The sequence below is a fragment of the Octopus sinensis genome, linkage group LG2 (assembly GCF_006345805.1).
Source record: "Octopus sinensis linkage group LG2, ASM634580v1, whole genome shotgun sequence".
Lineage (NCBI taxonomy): Eukaryota > Metazoa > Mollusca > Cephalopoda > Octopoda > Octopodidae > Octopus > Octopus sinensis.
The window spans coordinates 190387277-190409178 of record NC_042998.1 but is presented as its reverse complement, the minus strand read 5'-3'; the positions used below and the strand labels follow the sequence as shown (position 1 = coordinate 190409178).

Genomic DNA, 21902 nt, shown 5'->3' with positions numbered 1-21902 from the left:
TTCTATCGGTCTCTTTTGCCGAACTACTAAGTAACGGGGACATAAACACACCAGCATCAGCTGTCAAGCAATGCTAGGGGGACAAACACAGACACACAAACAGACACGCGTACATATATATACATATATACGACGGGCTTCTTTCAGTTTCCGTCTACCAAATCCACTCACAAGGATTTGGTCGGCCCGAGGCTATAGTAGAAGACACTTGCCCAAGGTGCCACGCAGTGGGACTGAACCCGGAACCATGTGGTTGGTAAACAAGCTATTTACCACACAGCCACGCCTGCGCCTGTGATTTTTTTTTGTTATCCATTAAGGACTATACAAAGAAATGACAACACAATCACTAATGATTTTACATTACAGAGCAATTTGGGGTCGATTAAAAATTTAACATGATTATATAAATTAACGAATGATTTGACAAACACAAGGGACGTTTTTACAAATGGAGTGGGGCAGGTTTTTTTACGGACCCCACAAACCCCCACCTCATCACTGACCTCAGTTTTTTGGCTTATCTCGCATCCACTAGGGACCTTCTATACGCAACATTCTTACATCTTTCATCAAACACTTTCTTACTCAGGCATCTCCTCTCCAGCCCTATTTGTCTCTTTAGGTGACTACTGCGATAATTATTAACTGGTTATCGAACGGTAAATGTGTATTTTTATATACCTTGGACTTGCCACCTCATTGTTTTTCGTCAAGAGTTTCACCCCCAGCCGTTCGTTATATCAGTTAACACACATACACTGAAACACCATTCCACTGTTGTGGCCGTAAAGACGGAAAGTTGCCGATGCGTAATGTCGTTCACATTAGGATAATAAATTAGTAATTTATTTCAAATACAATAGAAATAAGATGATATATAGAGATAACTGAAACTACATTTCCAGTACTGAAAAAAGTAAATATACTGTTAAGTTACAAGGATGTAAACTGTTGTCAAGCGGTAGAGCGAGATAAATACAATAGAAACACACACACACATATACGTGTGAGTGTGAAGGCAGGTAGTCTAGTGGCTAGAGCAGTGGTTCTCAACCAGGGTTCCGCGAAACCTTAGGCTTCCGCCAGTACAGTCCAAGGGTTCCGCAAGAAGTTACAAAACTGCTAAAATCGGCAGTAATTTTTAATTCTCCTGTGCAGATATGTGTGCATAAGACTATTAAATTATTGCGCAGGGGTTCCTCGAGCCAGTGGAATGTTTCCTTTGGGTTCCGCTCCAGCAAAAAGTTTGAAAAGCACTGGGCTAGACTGATGCATTCAAGATGTTATTTACGATTCCCAGATTGCGGTTTCGATTCCCAGACCCGCTGTGCGTTGTGTTTTTGAGCAAAATACATTATTTCAAGTTACTTGAGTCTGCTCAGCTGTGAATAGGTAACTGTACAACTAACTGGTGTTCTGTTCGGCTAGAACGCTGGTCTGTCCGATTTATCAGCAAAATCAATGAGAAGAGTATTGCGACCAGCGGTACATATCCGCTAGTTTGTTCGATGCCGTGATAGATGTGAGTTTGGAGGGCTATACCTATTTCTTTATTGCCCACAAGGGGCTAAACACAGAGAGGACAGACTGACGGATTAAGTCGATTACATCGACCCCAGTGCGTAACTGGTACTTATTTAATCGACCTCGATAGAATGAAAGGCAAAGTCGACCTCGGCGGAATTTGAACTCAGAACGTAACGGCAGACGAAATACCTATTTCTTTACTACCCACAAGGGGCTAATCACAGAGGGGACAAACAAGGACAGACAAACGGATTAAGTCGATTATATCGACCCAGTGCGTAACTGGTACTTATTTAATCGACCCCGAAAGGATGAAAGGCAAAGTCGACCTCGGCAGAATTTGAACTCAGAACGTAACAGCAGACGAAATACGGCTACGCATTTCGCCCGGCGTGCTAACCTTTCTGCCAGCTCGCCGTCTTATGGAGGGCTATACTGTCCGGGCAAACACCATGGTGGCCCTCAGTTATGTTCCAGGTTACAGCTAACCGCATCGAACAATATTTAACGTCTATAACCACTAACCTAGCTGGGGACGGGGGAACGGTGAAAGTGGTACTTTTAAAGGGGCACCACTTTTGGGTGTACTGTAGGCGATACGTATTTTTTGTGGGGTCCGGGGGCGGCAAACGGAATTGCCGCCTCGACCGCACACATTCTAGCTACACTAGTGTCTATGACTACTACTAGTTATCAGTTACCGTAAATTCTTCTGATGGGTAATTCTGCGTTCGCTTCAGTGGACGGTAATATTGTCTGGGGTGAAGGCGGCGAGCTGGCAGAAACGTTAGCACGCCGGGCGAAATGCTTAGCAGTATTTCGTCTGCCGTTACGTTCTGAGTTCAAATTCCGCCGAGGTCGACTTTGCCTTTCATCCTTTCGGGGTCGATAAATTAAGTACCAGTTACGCACTGGGGTCGATGTAATCGACATAATCCGTTTGTCTGTCCTTGTTTGTCCCCTCTGTGTTTAGCCCCTTGTGGGTAGTAAAGAAATAGGTAATATTGTCTGGGGGTATATATTTGCGATAATTATAACGATATAGAACATAGGGATTTATTCATTACCCAAAATTTATTTCCTCTTATTTTACAGTTTTATACAACCTATTTTCATGGTCTTTATGAGTTACAAGTGTTTACACTGCACAGATTACGGGCATTTGCAGATGCAACCTGGCACGATTTTCAGTACAGCTTCTTCGGGCTCTGTCTATTTGGGTAGTTTGCCAAGCCAAATGGACAGACCTTAGCCAAACTAGGTTTTGGTAGTAGAAAACGTTCCCAATGTGCTATGCACAGTTGGCTGATTGAAGAGCTAGCTTTTGAACCACACCCACGCCTCTATGTGTATGGGAAGGGGGCAACAGCTACTGAATAGCTAAGGTTGGATTCGAAACCAAATCCATATTTTCCACATTGTCAAACAAATCTTCAGCTTATTGTCTTAGCCTTTTTTGCACTCAAAGGTTAATGGGAATGTACTGACCTCTTGAACTTCCTCGAGGCATTCTCCGGTCAAGTCTGATTAAGTACGAAGAACCCTATTGTTTTAACGACCTAATTCAGTTACCAGTTGTAAAAAAACTCAGGCCAAATAGTTCTGTCTCTTTGTTCACTGCCTCTGATCAATGAGCAACTCCCGGTACTGATGAAGAGAAAAGGAATAACTCACTAGTTATACTATCTGCTTAACAATACAACTCTTACTCCTTTTCTCTCTGTAGTAGACACAGAAGATGAAACTAGCAACTATCATACACAATGGAACCAGTGACAAATATTTTACTGCATCTACCAACAACGTCTATTCACAAACAACCCGACAAGGTTGTATCTTAAACATAAATGGCAATTTCTGTCTATCTGTCTGTTACCATCTTGCTGCCTACACAATTGAACCAATCTTTACGAAACTTTGCATACATATTAAACTTACATCCTGTTGAATTATAGGCTAATTAGATTTCCTTAAGAGTCTATAATGCCCCCACTCCTAGCAGGGGCGCTTTCCTGGTGTTACCGCTCAACTGATTTGTTTTACTCGGTTGGACTATTATTTGATAAAATGACAAGGGTGCAAGACTATTAAAGTGAGGGAAATGTGGTGGTATAGTGAGTGTGGCTGATATCAGGGAAGGGGAGAACAAAGTTGTGTAATCGATAAATATAGAATAGCAGTGGGATGATAACGTTGATACAGCTGCTATTCAGAGATATCTACGCGACGCTGCAGGCATACTTTCGAAAATACATAGGTGCACGCACACACAGCTTTTGAAAGGTTTATTGTTGTTGTTGTCATTGTCGTTGATGTTGTGTGTGTGTAACGATAGACTTAAGTCAAAATCCATTCCGGTAATAGTTTATATTTTTGAACTCGTATTTTACCAGCGTCTAAATACCGTCTTCCATTCCTCCCGGTCAAAATATTATCTCTCTCCAGACACACCAGGATATCCTCAAAGAAGTTCAATCGTTGACAAACCATCACCGAAAATGATAATATATTTCTTCTTTTATAATTTCATTCTCAGCCAGGATACGTTATGCAAAAAAATAAATCGACACGACATTTAATCTTCTCTCAAAAGGATGGTAGAGTTGATCACGTCACGTTAGTATTTTGTTATACAGAGCAGTTGATGTAGTTCAAACAGCCAATCCTGCCATACCGTGTGGCGCTGATCCTGCTTAAAGATTACGTTAATGATTCAAGTAGTATCTAATTCACATGTCAGACCATATCACTTTCTCTGTGTTGTAGCTCGCCCTGAGCGAACAAACTAATGGCCAAAGCCGCGACAATCCCGTCATTTTAGACGGAATCTAGAACTAAATTACTCAATATTCTTCCTTGTTTTATGATGGAAGGGTGTGATCTGAAGAAGGTTCAATTGTTATTTCCAAAAGAAAGAACAACTCAATAAATACTATTCAGTGAGAACCGTAAATCCTCGAGTATAGTCCGCCCATAAGTATAATACACAGGGGATTTTTAGTGGGCTGCACCTCTGAAAAACTTAAACCTTGTGCATAATACGCACCCCTTCTCTAACTTGAGTCAAGGAGGTCTATATAACGTCCTTGGTTTGTAAAAATGTTTACAGTAACGTCCTTTATTATTGTTGTACATATAACATAATGCAAACGTGTAGCTTTTTTATCCATTTTGTTTGCAGAAAATAAAGAAATAACAGTAAAAACGTTTAATAAATGTTGCTTACTGCAAGTTATGAATGATTCTTTTATGAATTCATTGCTTTCAGGCTTATCTTGAGGTATTTTCGCGCCCGAAATCACAAAATGCGTCTGAATAGACATTGCCGGACAGCAAATAGAGACTCGGACATTGCTTAGAAAGTATTCTTCATTTTTAACTTCGTATATAGTACGCACTAGGGATTTTCGCCTTTAAATTTTGGAGGGAAAATGCGGATTATACTCGAGGATTTACGGTAGTTCCGTTGAAAGAAATACGACGAGAATTCACTATGTCCATTTTTTAAAATTTCTCTTTCATCTCCTTATTTTATCTGGTTTCCATATCCCTACATTCTATAGTAGATATTAAGTAAACAACTTACATTTATTTACAATAACCGGATTTTTCCGAAACCAATCCTTTATCACTTTATTTCATTTAACAATATATTTCTACTACTCGAATCATTGTCTCGAGAGAAAATAAGTGTTTCCTCCACTTGTCTCGCACATTTATCGATGTAACACTATCGACTTATTTATTTACTAGCATACCCGTGTCATCAAAAATGTTGACAGTTTTATTATTAATGATGAAAAAATATGGCGTATCAAAACAATGAGCGAAACCAGTGTTAAATGTAGGCAATCGAGTAAATATATGTATATATAAAGAACAGGGATCTTTTCGGTTTCACGGCAGTTTTTTTTAATAATTTCCACGTAACTAAACACTTTTAAACTTCGTATACAGGTAGAATGTGTTTATAAAGCATCCTTTTCTCTTGGCTTTATTGAAAAAATTCTATAGTTTGTAAGATATTTGTTGTTTTTTTTTTTTTTCAATTTCTGCAATTTCAACCAATCAATGACGTCTATTGAGGTGAAACCATTCTGTGCCGTATGAATATGTCTCTCGTTTAAGAAACTGATTGGGTTTATTTACATTTGTGAAGAAAAAAGATACCCTTCCCTCCACCCCTAACCCTAACCCTAAAACAGATTTAAATGCAATAGATCGATACTAGGGTCATAATTATGGGTGACAATTTCATATGACACCGCTAGAAAAAACTGCCGTTCAAACCGAAAAGATCCAAGACCAGAAGCACTTTTGAAGAATCAGATACGGCTGTAAAATCTCGGGCGTAAATATCGTCCACATAGTGCGTGTGTGTGTCTGTGCGCGAGTACATGCACAACACATATTCACCATATGTGGACGATATCTTTCATCTTTTACCCTTTTATTTGTTTCAGTCACTTGTCTACGACCATGCTGGAGCACCGCATCGATGAATTTTTAGTCGTACGTATCGATCCCCAGTACCTATTTTAAAGAATGGTACTTATTCTATTGGTTTATTTTGCCGAACCGCTAGTTAACGGGAACATAAACACACCAGCACCGGTTGTCAAGCAGTTGGGGGAGGGACAAAGACACATACATACATACATACATATATATATTATAGTGGGGTATGCCGGTTTATGGGGTTACCCTGGGTTTCTCGCTTAGCGTTAGAGCATATCTTCAAACCCCAAACACTGCTGGCTGAGACTTCTACAAACGATCCACATACACATACGACGGGCTTCTTTCAGTTTCCGTCTACCAAACCCACTCACAAGGCTTTGATCGGCTCGAAGCTTTAGTAGAAGACTCTTGCCCAAGGTACCATGCAGCAGGATTGAACTTCAAACCATCAGGTTGGGAAGCAAGCTTCTTACCACACACCCACGCCTCCATTTGTTGCTTAGTCTCCCTCAACCAGCGTGACTGACAGGCACACATTACGTTTTATGGATCTTTTCCGGTTTGAACGAGTTTTTTCTGGCGGTGTCATATGAAATTGTCACCCATTATTATCACCCTAGTATCGATCTATTGCATTTCAATCTGTTTTAGGGTTATGGTTAGGGTTAGGGGTGGGGGAAGGGTATCTTTTTTACTTCAGAAATGTAAATAAACCCAATCTGTTTCTTAAACGAGGGACATTTTCATACGGCACAGAATGTTTTCACCTCAATAGACGTCATTGATTGGTTGAAATTGCAGAAATTGAAGAAATAAACAACAACAAATATCTTACAAACTATAGAATTTTCTCAATAAAGCCAAGAGAAAAAGATGTTTTATAAACACATTCTACCAGTATACGAAGTTAAAAAGTGTTTAGTTAAATGGAAATTATTTTTAAAAAACTGCCGGTCAAACCGAAAAGATCCCGTTTTATTAAGCGTAAGTTTACCTGATATGATATTTTATGACATTTTTTATTCATAAAACTACCACAAAAAGGGAACACTTTACTTCCATTTTATAAACTTCCATTTCTCTTCCTTTTCCTATAAAGTATGCTAGAAATGAATGAAGTTATAATAGAAGACTAAGATCTTTTCACTTTGACCGGAAAGATCAGAAGACTAAGATTATAAGCAGTAACATTTCATTTACTTCTCCAAACCTGATCTCATGTGGGTGACTCAGATTTTATATCTCGTTGCAGTGACTGCTGACCACATTTGTCATGGTTTAACTCGTTTTGCTACTATTATCGTCAGCCAATGCGAAAATATTGACCTAATTGAAATAGCAAGCAAATCTCGAAAACAGGAAAGGTTTTTAACAGTCTTACGTACGCAAAAAGATGAGATGCTTACGAATGGAACAACTTTGATCAAAATTCCGATCAAACAAGGTCCACTAGGATTAATCAACAACAAAGAAAACCCATAGATAGTATCAGTTCTATGGAGCCAGCTAGAAAGTAATTGTTGAATTAGAGCTGACCTGGATCTAAACATCGATTGTATTTCACTTTTGGTGAGTCTTGCCAGAGTTGAGTAATATAAAATAATGTACCGCTCCCTAACTTCACTGCTGGAAGACTATCGAAAGATGGCCTTTTGGTTTGTTGTCGACGTCGAAGAAATTAGTTATGTTTTGCATCGGGGAAAAAAAAAACGATACAGGTCGAACATTGTGACACTTGTAATGGCGGTTGAGCTTTATTTGATAACCAGCTGATCTAGCAAGCGGGGCCTCATATCATTGAGGGGGGCCAGTGTGCGTTGATGCCATCGAGAGGTAGGCCCAAAACGGCGCGCATTCTCTCCTGATGACCCCATACACTTGCTGGCTTCCGGTATATACGGAGTTTTTGACTGGTAGCACTTGCATGTGCAAGTTGTTTGCAAGACATCTACATAGTATAAAGATCAAATACAGTAAAAATTCCAAGACGATATTGTCACACAGTCAAAACATCAACAAGATATTATAATGACACGTCATTTAGATTTTGATAAAACAAGTGTAAATTTGTTTTAAAAATTAACTTTGGACTAATTTACATTGAAAGTTCACAAAATGATAACATTAACAACAAACATTAATATAATTTTTAGTTTTGATTAAAAAAGATAAAATCAAATGAAGGATATAATTGAGTGACGATATTTGTTTTATATTAACTGAATAATTAATAGAATTTACTTTAATTCTAAACAAATTATTTTTCATTAGTTTTTTCGGTGTCTATACATACCTTAGAGTGGTTGTGCTGGTAAAGTTGTTTGAGATGCCATTTCAATTCTTGCATAAACCATTTCCCTGAACTTGTTCATTGTTCCATTCTCTCAGGTTGATATTTCTTTCTCACAATCCTTGGAATGTGACCCAAAACCTATTTTCTGACAATGAAACACTTCTCTCTCCCTTATTTGTTAAGTTTTACTGGATGTAACTCTACAAAAATGAATTTTTTTTCTTTACCAGATTTTGTTACATCACTCAATATAATTATTAATTCATAAATTTAAAAGAGCATTTTAATGAAAGCATTAAACTTAAAATAACAACAAACTACAAGTGAACTAGTCTAAATATCTATTACTGGATCTAGCAGAAAAGGAAGCTAGCCTTTGTCTATATGCAAAACTGTATTGCTATATAAAGCTGTTCACTTTATTCAGCCATAATCAATATGTGTTCAGGAGGTATGTCAGTGTTCATGTTATATTATAGTGTAATATGGATATTTACAACTAGAAAGACAAGTTTTATATATTCTTCGTAAACCTTATTCTTGTATGCTTCGAAAATACAATGGTCAATATAGTTAAATTGTTAGTTCACATTGTCTTCAATGCTATAGTCTGTCAACAGCTCAGAAATGTTACCCATGTATTAAATACAAACTCAGCTTTTAGGATTGGTACTTATTGCTTTTGGGTCATAGTAAAAATTAAGCAAATGACTAAATTATGACTAATCTTATATATAATGGAATGTTAGTTTTTATCTTTACTAGATGTACTGGTTTTGATATTCCAACTAGGTTAACAGAAAAAAAATAAAATTAAGTTTGAACAGGAATAACAAATGATATATACTAATTCTACAAGTCTCAGGTATCTAGCATTTTATTCACCTGATGTCTCAAATGAAATTATAACAATGAAGACACAAATAAATCATCATCATCATCATCATCATCACCACCAACACCACCACCACCGCCACCACTACCATCATCATCATCATCATCGTTTAACGTCTGTTTTCCATGCTAGCATGGGTTGGATGGTTTGACTGGGGTCTGGGAAGCCAGGAGGCTGCACCAGGCTCCAGTCTGATCTGTCAGTGTTTCTACAGCTGGATGCCCTTCCTAACGCCAACCACTCCAAGAGTGTAGTGGGTGCTTTTTACGTGCCACCGGCACAGGGGCCAGAGGAGGCTGGCAAACAGCCACGATTGGTTGGTGCTTTTATGTGTCACCAACACGGATGCCAGTCAGGCAGCGCCGGCATCTGCCACTTTCGGACGGTGCTTTTTACGTGTCACCGGCACAGGAATCTTAACTACAATTTCCATTTGATTTTTATTTTGATGTTGGTGTTGACATATTTGACTCAATAGGTCTCCCCAAGAACAGCGGGTCACTCTACAATCCAAGGTTAGCACAGCAGGCCGTCCTGCAAGCCATGAACTCACTTCATTTGTCGGGTCTTCACAGTCACAGCATATCTCAGAGGTCTCAGTCTTCGTCATTTCCTCTGTGAGGCCCTACGTGCCACTGGCATGGATATCACAACTACAATATCCATACGATACAATTTTTATTTTGAAGTTGATGAACTTGACACATTGGAAGCACTACGTCAGTTACGACGACGAGGGTTCCGGTTGACCCGAATCAACGGAACAGCCTGCTCGTGAAATTAACGTGTAAGTGGCTGAGCACTCCACAGACACGTGTACCCTTAACGTAGTTCTCGGGGATATTCAGCGTGACACAGAGAGTGACAAGGCCGGCCCTTTGAAATACAGGTACAACAGAAACAGGAAGTAAGAGTGAGAGAAAGTTGTGGTGAAAGAGTACAGCAGGGATCACCACCATCCCCTGCCGGAGCCTCGTGGAGCTTTAGGTATTTTCGCTCAATAAACACTCACAACGCCCGGTCTGGGAATCGAAACCGCGATACTATGACCGCAAGTCTGCTGCCCTAACCACTGGGCCATTGCGCCTCCACGAACTTGACACAATAGGTCTCCTCAAGCACAACAGGTCGTCCTGCAAGCCAGTAAATAGATTAAAAATTCATAAGTATAAATTATTTGCCTTGTCTTTAGGCTCCATCCATCTCTGTTGTCTTGGGTTGGAAAGTCCATCACAGTTTGTATTGACAAGGCTTTCCTTCACAAACATTTTATCAATACTAATATATAAACCAAGAAGATCCCTACATGGTTTCTAGACCTTATAGAAATAACAGCTAAATCTCCTTAAAATTGCACCTTATCTTAAAATCATGGACACATTAGATGATGTAGTTGTAGATTCACAACATGAGCCAAAGAGGGAGTTCTTTGGTGTTACTCAACTGCTAGAAGTAGTAGCCAAATGTCATTCAGTCACATCTATAGGAAAACAAATACATTGGATAATATACTCAACATAGGCGCAGGAGTGGCTGTGTGGTAAGTAGCTTGCTAGCCAACCACATGGTTCCGGGTTCCGTCCCACTGCGTGGCATCTTGGGCAAGTGTCTTCTGCTATAGCCCCGGGCCGACCAATGCCTTGTGAGTGGATTTGGTAGACGGAAACTGAAAGAAGCCTGTCGTATATATATATATATATATATATATATATATGTGTGTGTGTGTGTGTGTTTGTCCCCCTAGCATTGCTTGACAACCGATGCTGGTGTGTTTAAGGCCCGTCACTTAGCAGTTCGGCAAAAGAGACCGATAGAATAAGTACTGAGCTTACAAAGAATAAGTCCCGGGGTCGATTTGCTCGACTAAAGGCGGTGCTCCAGCATGGCCACAGTCAAATGACTGAAACAAGTAAAAGAGTAAAAGAGTATATCCCTAAAAAAATGAGATCATCATAGATAGAATGCTTGATCAGGATACCTTATAGTTGTTCCTTTGTACTGGCTGAAAACACTGCCCTTATGTACATATATTTAACCTTCTAGCTGTCACTTCAAACTACTCATACACACACACACACACACACACACATGCATGCACATACATATGGAGCTCTATGAGGATGACATCACTTTTCACTTCCCAAAACATTTCCCATGATATGTCCAACACATCTAAAGTTACACTTACCCCAGTTTTGTGACTAGAGGCTTTGACACACCCACCACTGGATGCCTGGTGACTCGGTTCCATTCAACATGACACAGTTGCCACACAAGGAAATATATCTCAATAATACGGTTTTATTACTCATAATCAGAAGTTCAAACTGAAAATACGACAATGACAATCATAACAGTGTACATAGGCCTTTTATGATCTTAGCTACCGATCTTCCTTCACTGACTAATTAATAATTAAACACCTCATTCTACAAGCTAATACCTTGATCATCTGACTCAGCATGGCTGTGTGGTAAAAGAAATTTGCTTCCTAACCTTGTTGGCCCAAGTTCAGTCCCATTGTGTGGTAGCTTAGGCAACTAACTTCTATTTCCTCAGGCCAACTAAAACTAATACCTGTTTCTTTACTACCCACAAGGGGCTAAACACAGAGAGGACAAACAAGGACCGACAATCGACTTAAGCCGATTATATCGACCCCAGTGCGTAACTGGTACTTATTTAATCGACCCCGAAAGGATGAAAGGCAAAGTCGACCTCGGCGGAATTTGAACTCAGAACGTAACGACAGGCGAAATACGGCTACGCATTTCGTCCGGCGTGCTAACGTTTCTGCCAGCTCACCGTCTTAATAAAACTAATACCTTGATCATCTGACTCATTCTAAGCATGGCTGTGTGGTAAAAGACATTTGCTTCCTAACCTTGTTGGCCCAAGTTCAGTCCCATTGTGTGGTAGCTTAGGCAACTAACTTCTATTGCCTCAGGCCAACTAAAACTAATACCTTATTCTTTACTACACACAAGGGGCTAAACACAGAGAGGACAAACAAGGACCGACAATCGGCTTAAGCCGATCATATCGACCCTAGTGCGTAACTGGTACTTATTTAATCGACCCCGAAAGGATGAAAGACAAAGTCGACCTCGGCGGAATTTGAACTCAGAACGTAACAGCAGGCGAAATACGGCTACGCATTTCGTCCGGCGTGCTAACGTTTCTGCCAGCTCACCGCCTTAATAAAGCTAATACCTTGATCATCTGACTCATTCTAAGCATGGCTGTGTGGTAAAAGAAATTTGCTTCGTAACCTTGTTGGCCCAAGTTCAGTCCCATTGTGTGGTAGCTTAGGCAACTAACTTCTATTGCCTCAGGCCAACTAAAGCCCTTTGAGTAATATTTAAAATGAGAGAAACTGTAGAAACTAGAAGCCACTCTTGTTCTTGGGTGGCATTATTTTTGTGACCATTATTTCTGTTGGAATATGCCACTTTTGTGACCATTATTTCTGTTGGAATATGCCACTTTTGTTTCAATTAATTTTGAAAATAACAATTCAGTAAAATAATTTTGTCATAATTAAGCTACTCGGCCTTTTGGCTAAGATCAAAGTGTAGCATCTGTTCTTATCAGCTTAATATCTGATATGGTCCCTATTTGGGACCATCGATATTAAACTGATTTTTAGAACGAGGCGAAGAGTTAGGGGGCTTGCTCTGCCTTTGCCACGGGTTGGCCTGGTGTGGCAGTACTTTCAGGATTCAGCCCATCTCTCACCCGGAATGGTGGTGCCCCTGCATGGCCACAGCTCGTGAGCTGAAACTAGATGAAATGAAAAAAAAAATAAATGAAATTATGATGGAAGGTTTTAATTTAGATCTTTTTAAAAATGGAAGTTTGTATCATAGAACAAGAGGCAGTTTCGGGTAGGTTTGCAACGAAAATGGTATTCCACTGTGTGGTTTAACACCATCAACAATCTATTGGGTACCTTTAAATGGAATCCACTTTGTTGCAAGCTTTTGGTCCAGCACTCCTTCCACTAGTCTAGGTTGTCTTGAGAAATTAAAGCAATGCACACACGCACACACACACACACACACCACACACACACACACTCACACACACACACACACACACACACACACACACACACATGTGCGTGTGCAACAAATCTTTCAAGTTTTCTGACAAATCTAAACTTTGAAATGTCATTCACCTTATTTGCCTCTCTTTTAGAAGCAAAAGTGTGTTTTCATATAATAATAATAATAATAATAATAATAATAATAATAATAATAATAATAAAATATAAATATTAAAAAAGGAAGCAAAATTAATAGCCATATAATTAAATAACTGCTTCTACTTTCAGCATGTGACTTGATGTTCTGGAATATAGACTACAGGGTGGAGAATCTCTTCAAAGACAGCAATCATTAGTTGTCTTATTTCCACATAGAATGTGAAAAAAGTTCTCTTTCTTCGATATTGCTTCAAGCATTAACAATAATAATGCTGAATACAGTATCATTATCATTACCATCATCATCAGTATTATTATTCTTTCAACTCTTTATGTTCTGAGTTCAAATACTGTCAAGGTCAGCTTTGCCTATCATCCTTTCGGAGTTGATAAAATAAAGTATGCCAGCCAAGTACTGGGATTGAGATTATCAACTTTCCCTTCCGCTCTAAAATTCTTCAACTTGTGCCTATAGTAGAAAATATTATTATTCGATGAGCTGGCAGATTCGTTACCACACCAGGCAAAATCATCATCATCGTTTAACGTCCGCTTTCCATGCTAGCATGGGTTGGACGGTTCAACTGGGGTCTGTGAAGCCAGAAGGCTGTGCCAGGCCCAGTCTGATCTGGCAGTGTTTCTACGGCTGGATGCCCTTCCTAATGCCAACCACTCCGTGAGTGTAGTGGGTGCTTTTTACATGCCACCTGCACAGGTGCCAGATGAGGCTGGCAAACGGCCACAATCGGATGGTGCATTTTACATCTGTCTTCACGTTCTGAGTTCAAATTCCACCGAAGTTGACTTTGCTCTTCATCATTTTGGGGTTGATAAATTAAGTACCAGCTGAACACTAGGGTCGATGTAATCAACTTACCCCTTCCTCTAGAATTGCAGACTCTGTGCCAAAATTTGAAATCATCTTTATTATTGTTGTTGTTGTTGTTAAACAACAAGATGGGTAAGGGTGATTAGGTGATGGTCTAGGTCTTAGGGGCAGGAGACCCCAGATCTTGGGGAAAAAAAAAACCTTTGGTTGTCTTGTAGTCGAGGGCTCTTCGTTGATGCTCGACACCACTGGGAGGTGGCTCTCGAAGTCACTGGAAATGGAGATCTCCAGGTTCAAATTCTTGAACAGCTGTTGTTGTTGCTGCAGGACCGTGGCTTGGCAGAATCATTAGACTGTAGGTAAAAATGCCTTGCAGTATTCAAACTTTATGTTGTAAGTTCAAATCTCTCCAAAATCAACTTTGTCTTTCATCCCTTCCCCCCCCCCCCCATGGTTGATAAGATAAGGCATCAGTCAAGTCTTAGATTAATGATATTGACTAACCACCTTCCCTCATGACAGCTGGCCTGGCCTTGTGCCTAAGTAAAAAAATGATTATTATTACTCAGGAGAATCATTAAAACATGAGAAAAAATACTTTGCAAAATTTTTTTTTCCAGCTCCATACTTCCTGAGTTCAATTCCTGCCATGGTCAACTTCACCTTTCATCTTTCCAGGGTCAACAAAATATGTTCCAGTTCAGCATAGGGGTCAATGTAATTGACTTACCTTTGCCCTTAATAACTGCAGGCTACTACTACCACCACCACTGATTGTCACACTGATTCGTATATTTTAATATACATATTGCTAACAATTCAGTCCGAACATTTTCATACATACAACCAATATTACACAAATATAATACTCTGAAGACTTTTGTTTACTAGAAAGACATTTTAACTGTTCATCTCACTCAACATTTTCTTAAGACAATCTTTCTGGGTCAGTAGTAACCCTTTCGTTACCAACCCGGCTGAAATCAGCTCTGGCTCTGAGTACAAATGTCTTGTTTTCATAAGTTTTGAATTAAAATCTTCCACCAAACACCTTAGTCACAATTTATGTTCCTAACACTAGCTGAATGATAACTAAGTTATTTTACTAAATTCTTTGTTATATTTAAAGTAATTGAAATAAACACAGAACATCTCAAAATAAATACAGTAACGAAAGGGTTAAGCATTAACTAAAAATACTTTTACATTTCAGAATGATTCATCTCTTATTCTTTCATAAAACTTCACTCTTTTCTCTTTATAACAACAATCAACAACTACAACAGACCAACTCTAAATTCTTTAATTTGTAACCCAAACATTTACAAACTGCTTTGCATTTTAATTTTTTCTAAGCTTGCATGGATGAGAGTATTTTTTCTTTTTTTTTTAAGTATTTGTTTTTACAGATAGTTAAGTTAGTGTTAATATGTTCAATGTGGAGTGGATAAAAAAAATCTAATCAGAAATACTCATGTGGTGAGGAAATGATAAGACTAACTCAATGACTAATATTTTAATAATTTTATCAAGGATAGAGTATGATAGACACAAAATTGACTATTCAGTGAAATATTAGTACTGATGGATAAAAGATAGTCTTAAGATTACCATAGGTATAATGGAAAGTGTTATTATGTCCAGTAAGTACTAGAACCTCCGTATTGTCAATGAAGTACAGTGATGATAAACAGAAATTATAAGTAGGAGAAGTATCATTATTGAGGTCCAGAAATATTTTTGAACTTGCTGATCTGATTGTCTGTAACACAAAAAACCTCTTTGACTTATAGAACAAATTTACATAGAGATAAACTTTATTCTGAGCAGGAAACAGGATATCAAATAATTAAACAGCTCTTAAAGATATACACTACTCAATATAATCTTGTAAAATCGTTAAAGGATACTGATGAGTTGCAACCATGTTTTTATTGGTTAAGGAGTTCCTTTCGCAACTACACAGTTCAGGATTTGATCTAACTGCCTGGGAACTTGAGCAAGTGCCTTTTCCATCTAGAAGAATGAAAAATAAATGTAAGCTGAATATACATGTATTTGCTGTGAGAAAAAGAAAAATTATCAATATTTCGAACATAGGCCCTTTTTCAAGAAGTACCAGAAAAGAAAAAGTGTGTGTTGTTATGAAGGAGTTATAGCATTATAACCTTAGGTTTACTAATAACTTGTGAGTAGAATTTGCTATAAGGAAACTATGCAGAAGCCTGACATGTGTATGTGTGTGTGTGTCTGCATGTGCATATGTGTAAATCTTGTGCACTTTAAACTTTAAATTCCTTGACAAATAATCAGTATTTAGAACTTGATATGTAACCTCACCTGTGATATTGTATTTGTATTATTTGTAGTGAATCTAGAATTTAGATGTTTCACAGAGTATATGAAGAAAATAAAACAAAACATGAAAGATTGTTTGTAAGGTATTTAGTTGCACCATTTTACATATGTTTCATTTACGACCCAGCAAGCCAAATGAGACCATAACCTCGTGGCCTATGCCAGGGACGTAACCAGCCCACTTATGCGTACCTTTTCCTTCTTTGGACACTAAACTCTGCTTGCGAAGACCTGTTGAGGCAAGTGAAATCAATCAAAATCAAATTCGATGACTGGCGTCCGTGCTAGTGGGGTTCAAAGAGCACTATACGAGTGTGATCATTGACAGAGCAGCTAACCGGCTTCCGTGCCAGTGGCACATAAAAGGTACCATTCGAGTGTGATCATTACCAGCATCGCCTTACTGGCACTTGTGTCTGTGTTAGTAGGGTGCTAAGAGTACCATCCAAGCGTGATTGTTGCCAGAGAGGATAACTGGCTTCCGTGCTGGTGGCATGTAAAAGGCACCATTTGAGTGTGATTATTACCAGCATCGCCTTACTGGTACCTGTGCCCGTGGCATGTGTAAACAGATTCGAGTGAGGTTGTTGCCAGTCCCGCCTGACTGGCCCCCCATGCCGGTGGCACGTAAAAGTACCCACTACACTCTCGGAGTGGTTGGCATTAGGAAGGGCATCCAGCTGTAGAAACTCTACCAGATCAAGATTGGAGCCTGGTGCAGCCATCTGGTTCGCCAGCCCTCAGTCAAAATCATCCAACTCATGCTAGCATGGAAAGCGGACGTTAAACAATGATGATGATGATTACTAGTTATATGATGTAAATTGCATAATCAAGACTTGCCGTTATCTCTACAATGGTTGGGTTGGTCAACATTTCTACAATCCAATGTTATGTCTAAAAGTTTCACATCTTTGATGATTTGACAAGCATCTTGATTATATAATCTACATTATGTAATTATAATAATCACCATTGTGGAAGTAGTACCACAGTCAGTGGGTGTAGGATTGGCCAGATAATATTTGCAGAGAGGCAATGACTAGTGACCAGGACCTCTGGAAATATGCTGTGCTTGAGAAGATTCGGCAAGCGCAAGTGAGACTATAACCTTGTGGCCTATGCCAGGGGTGTAACCAGTCCACTTATGCATGCCTTTCCTTCATTGGACACTAAACTCTGCTTGCAAAGACCAGTTGAGGCAAGTAAAATGGATGTCGGAATCAAACTCGATTGCAAAGACCTGTTTGAGGCAAGTGAAATCAAAATTGAAATCAAACTCGGTGACTGGCATCCATTGCTAGTGGAGCGCTAAGAGTACCATATGAGTGAGATCGTTGCCAGAGCAACAAGCTGGCCTTCGTGCCGATGGCATGTTAAAAACACCATTCGAGTGTGATCATTACCTGCGTCGCCTTACTAGCACTTTGTGCTGAAAACATTCAAGCGAGGTTATTGCCAGTGCCGCTGGACTGGCTCCTGTGCAGGTGGCACATAAAAAGCACCAATTGAGTGTGGCCGTTGCCAGTACCACCAAACTGGCCCTCGTGCCGGTGGCACGTAAAAGCACCCACTACACTCTCGGAGTGGTTGGCATTAGGAAGGGCATCCAGCTGTAGAAACTCTGCCAGATCAGATTGGCGTCTGGTTCGCCAGACCTCAGTCAAATCGTCCAACCCATGCTAGCATAGAAAGCGGACATTAAACGATGATGATGATGATGATGATGATGATGATGATGCTACTTGGTTGAATGGAAGGTGATCTCCAGCATGCACTGAACAGGTTTGCTGCTGAGCACTAAAAGGCAAAGATGATAGTGTTGTGAGGATTGAGGCATTTGTCCTCCAAAGAAAAATCTGGTTAGTGTACTCTGCATGTTAGTGGAACATCAGTGACACAAATGGAGAAGCTTAAGAATCTAGGAGCTGCATTTACAAGTGATGGAAGGCAGGAGGCTGAAGTAGATGCTAGAACTGCAGATGCTAGCACCATAATGGGTCAGCTCCAACATTTGATTCTCAGAAGAGAGGAAGTTGGTAAAAAACCAGACTTGCTATCTTCAGTTTGGTTTCAATGCTTATCCCCAGCTATGATCATGAATGTTGGGTAATGGCCAAAAGAGTACAATCATAAATATGATCAGCCAAAATGATGTTCCTTCAAAAGGTTTATGGAACAAAGTCTTTCGACAAGGAGTTTCTCCAGGTTGAATAACTACTTCTCTAAATGGAGAGGTCACAGCTCCAGTACTACAGATAAAATGGTTAGAATGTCATGGGAAAGAATTGAAGATGGATTCTTCTGCTGAGTCAACTAGCAGGAAATCTAGGAGTAAACCAAGAAGGAAATGGTTGGATAATATCCATAGTCTTAGTTGATCATACTTGTAAATCTGATCCAACCAGAAAGTCTATGACTGTTGCTTCTGATAGGACCCTATGGAGGACATGCTTGAGGACTCTACCCCTATAACCATCCCAGAAATAGTGAGTAGTATAGATGGATATATATGTGTGTGTGTGTGTGTGTGTATATATATATATATATATATATATATTATTACATACATATAAGAGGGAATTTTACCACTATGTGGAATCCCTTAAGCTAGAAGAAGATCTGCTATGGTCTTAACCACTAAGAATTGTTCTCTAGAAAATACTGCAGTGAATTATTTTATGCAGTATATATATATATATATATATATATATATATATATATATAATCATCATCATCATATATATATATATATACATGCAGTTAAATATATGTCTGTTCATAGAGTACTTAGTTTTATAGATGACTTGTCATCAGACTCTAATGGTGAAGGGTATATAAACCCTCTTCAAACCAGAGTTAAAAATCCGTTATGGTCAGTTGATTTGTAAACAAAAAATATATATCATCATCACCACCATCATTATTCCACACAATTTCTATGCTGGTATAAGTTTGACATTTTGACAGGATCTAATCAGTTGGAAGATCACAACTTGCTCTAGCAGTTCAATTTTGGCGTGGCTTCCTAATACCAACCACTTTACGGAGCGTATTGAGTACTTTCTTTTATAGTCTGTGCTAATGAGGTTATACCAGTGGGGTTATTCATTTACAGTTTTCCATGAAAACATGTCTGGCCCATTGTTTCTAACAAAGGCACTTGGCCTGAGATTTGAGGAGAAATGTTACCTAATTACATAGGCGCAGGAGTGGCTGTGTGGTAAGTAGCTTGTCTACCAACCACTTGGTTCCGGGTTCAGTCCCACTGCATGACACCTTGGGCAAGTGTCTTCTACTATAGCCTTGGGCCAACCAAAGCCTTGTGAGTGGATTTGGTAGACGGAAACTGAAAGAAGCCCGTCGTATATATTTATTTATATATATATATATATATATATATATGCGTTTGTGTGTCTGTGTTTGTCCCCCTAGCATTGCTTGACAACCGATGCTGGTGTGTTTATGTCCCCGTTACTTAGCGGTTTGGCAAAAGAGACCGATAGAATAAGTACTGGGCTTACAAAAGAATAAGTCCTGAGGTCGAGTTGCTCGATTAAAGGCGGTGCTCCAGCATGGCCGCAGTCAAATGACTGAAACAAGTAAAAGAATAAAAGAGTAAAGAGTAATTGAATAGACCCCAGCACTTCACTGGTACTGATTTTATCAACCACAAACAAACGAAGGACAAAATCAACCATGCAGAGATTCGACATCAGAATGTAAAGAGCCGTAACTAAATATTGCATAACATTGTGCCCAATGTAATAACATTTCTACCTTATCTTACAAGCTTTGTAACTTGATAAAGCAGAGCACTTGTCAACTGAGAGCTTGGCAGGGTATGAGTTAAAGCGTAGAGGATTTATCACTGTAATGATATATGTGTGACATGAATAAACAAGGAATGCCAGACAGTCAGTTGCCAAGGACTGGAGTGGAAGCAGTACTCACGAAAGAGAAAAAAATTGAAGCAGATATAGATAAACTAGCACTATGACCCAGCGTTGCCAGGTCATAGTGCTAGTTTTGTGCTAAATCCCTTTCTTTGTTTTCGGAAATTATGTTCGCCTTTCCATCGCATATGTTTTTTAATGCAATTTGACTGAGCCTCTGCAGATTCTGAGCCCACCCAGAGGTGCAGCTGCACTGGGTAATTAATCATGGCAAATTTGGTGGCTTTGTTGAAGATGAAGGGGGAGCATGTTAGAAAATCGGTAAAGACCACCATAAAAGTAAACTTTCACCAACAAAATGAAATGAATAATCAGGGCTGACAAAGTATTCAAATTTCCTAGCGAGCGGAAAAATGTGACTGGAAATTAATTAGCATCTCAATTTTCACTCGTATCTCAAAACACAAAAGCATGAAATTTCGCTTAAGAAAATCTTTGTATCTTAGGTCATTTGTACCTCAAGTTAAGGCTAAAAGAAAAGGTTGCAGTCACTTTAAATGCGGAAACCCGTAAGGAATAGTTTTATTGAGTTTCCACTAATTGATTGGCAATTTTGGTAAACTCGAATCAAATTAAGGATAACACTATGCACCTGCTGTGTAGGTAGCAAATGATTCAATCTTAGGCTGAATGCAAACAAATAAACGGCCCTGGCAACTGCCGGGTGCCAGTCATACGATTGGTTCAATTTCGATTCCGATTTCACTTGCCCCAACAGGTCTTCGCAAGCAGAGTTTAGTGTCCAATGAAGGGAGGTTGGCATGGACGCCTGTCATTGGATGAGGTTCGATTTCGACTTCGCTTGCCTCAACAGGTCTTCGTGTGTCCAAGGGAGGAAAGGCATGCATAAGTGGGCTGGCTGGGATGGACTCACTTGTCCTATATATATATATATATATATATATATGTCTGTGTGTGTCTTCATGCTTGTATCCCACCACCACTTGACAACTAGTGTTGGTTTGTTTATGTTCCCTGTAACTTAGCTGTTTAGCATAAGAGACCAATAGACTAAGTACCAGGCTTAAAAAATAATACTATAAGTACTGGTGTTGATGCATTTGACTAATACACTTCAAGGCAGTGCCTCAGCATGACAACAGTCCAATGACCGATACAAGTAAAAGATGAATGACCGAACTGTCCAAACCAAAACAACACAGTTAAAAATCTTGAGACATTAAACATATTGTTTAGACCAAAAACAATAATTCTGAGCACCTTTTCAAACTCCACCTGTCTAACACCCGTGGACACGTTTACAAAGTCAGAAAGCAGCACAGCTCCCATGACTTTCGGAAACATTTTTTCATGCTAAGAGTTGCTGAAGCATGGAACAAACTGCCGGCATCAGTTGTTAGTTGTCGGAGCAC

At 39.3% G+C, this 21902-nt stretch overlaps 1 protein-coding gene and 1 non-coding gene across 3 annotated transcripts in view; one reads left to right on the top strand and one right to left on the bottom strand.

Annotated features, from left to right (window-relative positions):
- LOC118762159 overlaps nt 1-21902 on the bottom strand; it is an 82035-nt gene that overhangs the window by 51671 nt on the left and 8462 nt on the right. The window contains exon 1 of one of the 2 annotated variants that reach the window (XM_036500593.1): nt 8285-8483. The exons of the other annotated variant lie outside the window; for it this stretch is intronic. The gene's annotated coding sequence lies outside the window, so the exon portion shown is untranslated. Of the gene's footprint in view, nt 1-8284; nt 8484-21902 lie in introns of those variants that run through there. 2 annotated transcript variants of the gene reach the window in all.
- Nucleotides 12721-12915, top strand: LOC115208794. Its single transcript, XR_003881246.1, has one exon. It is a non-coding gene; the product is annotated as a U2 spliceosomal RNA (small nuclear RNA).